The 6,000-nt window shown below is 40.4% G+C and overlaps 1 protein-coding gene across 3 annotated transcripts in view; it reads right to left on the bottom strand.

The window, feature by feature from the left end:
* The window catches only part of LOC120544493 (transcription factor COE1-like), an 86,646-nt gene that overhangs the window by 11,567 nt on the left and 69,079 nt on the right, over nucleotides 1-6,000 (bottom strand). The window lies entirely within an intron of this gene.

Raw genomic sequence — 6,000 nt, 5'->3', positions numbered from 1 at the left:
GAGGTGTCTAGGTGCTTTTACTGTCTGAGTTATGACCAGCCCTAATGTGATAACCATACATTACGTGCGCGCACGCACACACGCACACGCACACACACACACGCACAAACACACACACACACACACACACACACACACACACACACACACACACACACACACACACACACACACACACACACACACACACACACACACACACACACACGTTGTATGCATTAGGACCGGAGAATGCTGAGCTCAGTATCCGTGGGGTCAGATGTGTGTGTGACGTGCGTGTGCCGGGTGAGCACAGATATGACACACACATGACTTATTCCTCACTAATGCTGGTACATTAGCCGCTTGATCCGCTTCTAATGTCCCATTAGGGATGCTGTACATGCAGGGTCACACCTCGCACAGAGATGATATCATACTGTACATGTATGCTCAGAGATATGTGGGGAACAATCACACACACACACACACACACCCCTAGGGAACGAATATGACATGAATATATGTGGTTTTAAATTTAATCTTTTCTCACTGGTGAACATCGACACATGACTTTAGTTTAAGTGCATATATGCGAATAACGAAGATATATATTGAGAGTTTCATTTTTTCATGACTGTGTGTTCATGCACCACCAGGATTACTCATTTTGGTGATGCTGATGACATGACCTCAGTACAATGTATGACTTCATCAAAATGAGTCGCATACAGATGTCAGCTCAGTGAGTCACCAGAGAAGGTTACCAGTCTAACGGGGGTGACACACTCTGGTCAACCGTTCAAACCTGAACTCCTTCACTGAGAAACACACACATTCCTGTACACAATGATTCCCTTAAAGTATAGTAGTTCTGGATGTTGTGATATAGGGTATCCTATATCACACCTCTGTTATATAAACTGTTTTTCAAAGTTACACTAATAGAGTGATATGCCATTTTTTTTTTTTTATTTAACCTTTATTTATCCAGGTAAGTCGATTGAGAACAACTTCTCATTTGCAACGACGACCGGTCACATTCACACAGTTCCACATTCATAGTACAACCAAGAGTCTGATCTGCTGGCCACTGAGCAGCTCCACTGGAGCAGTTGGGGTTAAGGGCCTTGCTCAAGGGTACCTCAGTGGTGGTAATGAGGGAGGGACAAAGCACTGTTCCTTCACTTTCCCCACCCAGATTTATTTTACCCTGTCTGTCTGGGGATTGAACCGACAACCTCCCGGTCACAAGCTCGCTTCTCTAACCTTTAGGCCACCACTGCATTCCTGTTGTTTACGCTCAAATGTTTTCATGTACACAAAAACAGGTGGATGAAAACACACAGTACAAAGGCTTACTGATATTATCTGGGTTCAGTGTAAATCGTAAAATCGTCATGCAGCAGTGCAATCTGTGCAAAAACACCACCTTTTACTCATTAAGCTTCCGGAAATACTCCAAAACCTGAGAGGGCAGTTATTGTCTTTCAGTGCTGTTTTTTTTCTTCCACCTTTTACTGCAGCCGTGAGGAGGAGGCTGCACGCCAAGAGGTGATTGATTTCTTTGTGCATCCAAAGAGGCATTTCTGTTTCTTACTCTCTTACAGCAGTTACTGGCCGATCGCCCACACAGGTGAATAGCAGCAGATTAGAGTATAAAAACTGTTTATAGCTGGCTCTTGATTATTAAACATTTTAGTTTGTTGAAGCTACTGAATATTTACATACAACATTTAGTACATAGAAAATAAATGAATATTTGTTGCAGCATTACCACACTGTAACCTGTGGTTGTTCTTACAAGCTGGGAGTGTGTAACTGGGGCAAAACAAAAGCTGGAGTCCCCCAGAAAAGTCCCTGATTTTCCAACACAAAAGTCTCAGACTGTTCCATGTAACTTCAACGTCTTTTAAACAGGACAATGAAAATGTTTTTTCGGCTCCACTGTGCATATGTGGGTCACTGTGTACAGTAACTCTATGAGCACATATGGATGGATTCTGAAGAGATCATAGTGACACAAAGTAACAGCTGAACACTAGTGTGTGTATGTGGCAAGCAAAATCCCCTCAATGTTCACTGAACAATTACAGAATCGGCTGTCCACTGGTAATCCTCTCATACACTCCACTGCCCCGTCTGTCTGTCTGTCTGTCTGTCTGTCGTTTTCATAGTGGTTGTAACAAATTCTCATAACTTCAATATAAGGGCTGATCGATACTCGCAACAAGCAGGCAAGTGTGTGCGTGTGTGCACACACACGCATGTGCACACACACAAAAAACACACACACACAAAAAACAGAGATCATCAACAGTACAAATTCTGAGATTTCGGTTCTCGTGCTCCCTAAGATTGTGTTGTTGATCTCGTCATGATAAAAAAGCTCTAGAAGTTACCCCACATTTAGCGCTGATTCGTCTCTCTATCGTCTCTTGGTTAGACCTGATGCCCAATCAATACATCAGCTACACTGGTTGCATTTCCAGCAGCTTGGTGGTTCTTATTGTAGTTTTGCCTGGAAAAATCTTTTGTGACATCATGTTGCTTATAATAAGCTAAGCTTGACCGGTTATCCAAGGGAATAAGAAAAATACAAATAGGCCTGGAAAAGTACAGTGCCAATATTGTTTTTTAATAATGCTAAAGTGCTTTATGGTAGACTGGGGTCAGAAGTGATATCAATATTTGGTTCTTACGGTATTTATGGACCTATTTAGTACAAGTAATATGCTCATTTATTTTATTTCTCCTGACATGCACAGCCACAAAAGAAAACGTGTTGGCTAAAGCTCAGATAAAGCAAGATTTTTCAGTTTTTCCCCTTATATTTGCCACTATAAAAATGTTACAGTAAATGTCAATTCTTTTATGCAGATCACTGTTAAAACGTCATATTGGGTATTTTGGCTTAATTAATGTATGGAGGGTAATGGAGGGTAGTGCCAAAACATAAAAACAAAAACAATAATAATGAAAGAATAAACCAAGTAAAATACCTAATAGTTAAGTAGCAACCACTTCTTTTTCCACACTCCCAGCATGCTTCATGGGAACTGACAGCTCAAAATGCAGGTCTGACCAATTAGATCACATTATTTCCCCTATACATTTCAGTAGAAATCCAGAGAGGAAAAACTGGAAGCATTACTTATTCTGTTTTAACAAGGTGTGTGTCATGCTCTGTAAATCTCTCACAAATCTAGTGTGAGTTTATGCATGAAAAAGTGAGTCAATCCTTCTTCTGCTCTGATTCAGTCCTTACTGGAAGGTGGAAATAACATCACTTATGGTATCACACACTTTGGGTTGCTACCATCATTTCCTGAACTGATTTCCCTGCAGCATTCTTGGTAAGTTGCTCTAAATATAACGGCCTGGTCATAAGTTTAAAGTGCTCATATTGCGCTTTTTTTATCTTTTTGTGCACGTTATAGATTTACAAAGTGAAAAAGCCCAAAGGATCTTACCATCTCCAACAGAAAACACTGTTCACAAACTGCTCTATTGTAGTCCAGCCTTTACTTCCGTGATGAACGTGCGTCACTAGGTAACACAAGTTATAATGCTCGCCTAGCTGCTAGCGTGGCACGCCCTCATACTCTGCAACTGACAAGCTAGCAGTACTTACTGCACATGTGCAACTCCCAACAAAGATGGTACAGAAGTGTGATGCCTCACTCTGTAGCTAAAACAGAGAGCTCAACACACAGGGTGAAAAGAGGAGCTGCAGCAATGTGCAGTACAACAAATATACAGTGTTTTCTGAAAATTAAACCACTTCTGGTAAAACCTCTAAATACAATTATGAACCTGAAAATTAGCATAACATGAGCACTTTAAAAAATACATTTACTCTGATGGGTTGACTTCAGTCCTGACTCTTACAGCCTTTTGCACAATTTATGTTGTAGTTATGTTAAAGCTTAAAACACTTTTCAACCTGTCCAATGCCCTTTAACAGCAACTCTGCTTCATGACACAAACGATACAGTAATATCAGAAAGGAAGACACGGATGTATAGTTTACGTCATGGAAAGAACAGTCACTCTATAAATCTTTCAATTCAACATAAATTAACATTAGTCAATTAATTAATTAATCAATTGGCAGAAAATCAAACGGCAAGTGATTTGATAATCAATTAAAGTTGTAATGGGTGAAAGCTAAAAAAAAAAATAAGCCAGGATTTGCCTAGAGTGAGACCACTTCCTGCAGCTCTCCCTCTACCTTCTCTTTCGCATGTGCATATGCGACCCGACACCGGATAAGCGGACGAAGATGGATGGATGTGCATATGCATGTGCAAAACAGCCAATAGGAACACTAGCTTTCTGAAATGACCTGTGATTTGCCAAAGTCTCCTGTCACAGGCTAGATTTTCTAAAGCCTGTAAACAGAGCCAAGAGGAGGTGCAGAAGTCTAGTTTTCTCTCAGACCAAATGAATTTCAATATGCTGAAAGATTAATTTGCCCAACGACATCAATAACAAAGAGCCTACAACAGCGTTAATCATCCAAATCATGTTTCAAACAAAAATGCCTACATTTGACGCTTCTAGTTTCTAAAATATATGAATTTCAAGGAAATTGTGATGGGCAATTCCCTGATGTCTTATGACTTGAAAGTTAGTCAATTAATCATGAAAATAATTGTTGGACTAATTGATTAGGAAAATAATCATTAGTTGCAGCCCTAAGGCACACTACCTCCTGCGTGGGCACTGAAAGCTGGCAATGCAATGGTCGTAAACCTTGAGCTGTGTAATCGACCAATATGGACATCATTCTGGGGATAGTGGGCTGAAGTTGACCACACTACACCTGTTAACATAATCAATTATACCATCTGTAACATTTCCTTAACATACTGAAACCCCTAACTGTAAACGTTATAACATTCTGTAATAATTCATCTTTTTCATTATATTGAACCCACAAACTTATATACTTTTTAAACCACATATTACTTTAAGCTACATCTCAGTCATGACCCTCATTATATTTATCCTGTTTCTCAACTTGACTGTAGGTTTTAATACCAGCATTTAGACAACATTGAGGCTAAAAAAAATACCATAATGTAAACAAGTGAAATCAACAAATACTTCAGACTATGATTCCACAGACTTCACAAACGTGAGGTTTCTGATGCATTAGACACATTCCCACAGTAATAATGCACATTGCATTGCAAACACATGAGTTGGAGCCAGGGTGTCGGCACGGCAGTGATGACATCACGTCGTAGCCACATCATCACATCGTGACCAGCGCCCATTCTTTAATGATGTCACAGCAAAGACAGCCAATCCTGGATCAGCTCCAGTGGGGACGTGGAGCCAATCAACAGCAGCTGTTTTAAAAGGTTATGACCCTGAGCACCAAATAGGCAAGTTATAAGATGAATAATGCCAGCTCAGTAAGCACACACGCACGCACACACACGCACACGCACACTTTGAAAAATGGCTCTGCATGTACAGATCAAGATGACAGGGTGTGGTATCAAAGCCGTGCTCATCGTTTGGTGCTAATTGTTTACATCTGCTGATCCTTTATACACTCAGCTTGATCTCCAGCTGATAAACAAATAATCAGATATGACTCTGATCTGGAGAAGATTCAAACGCTCACCCCGTTTTAAGCAGCTCACACACACACACACACACACACACACACACACACACACACACACACACACACACACACACACACACACACACACACACACACACACACACACACACACACACACACACACACACACAGAGTTCATGAAGAGGTAAAAACACAACCCACAGGAGATTTGAAAACACATATTCTGCTTAGAAATATAAAAAGAACACACACACAAAACAAACAAATAAAACGTAAACACAAAATGATTATGTTCTTACTGTTTTGAATTAATGTGTGTGTGCTTGTTCTTTGACAGCAGAGCAAGTCAGTGTAGCTCGATGTAAGCTGCTGGTTTGATCTCTGTAAGAGCTACTGCATCTGTGTTTTTGAAATGC

Source organism: Perca fluviatilis, chromosome 16 (assembly GCF_010015445.1).
Source record: "Perca fluviatilis chromosome 16, GENO_Pfluv_1.0, whole genome shotgun sequence".
NCBI classification, from domain to species: domain Eukaryota; kingdom Metazoa; phylum Chordata; class Actinopteri; order Perciformes; family Percidae; genus Perca; species Perca fluviatilis.
The sequence above is the reverse complement of the archived record's forward strand: the minus strand, read 5'-3'. Positions and strand labels throughout refer to the sequence as shown.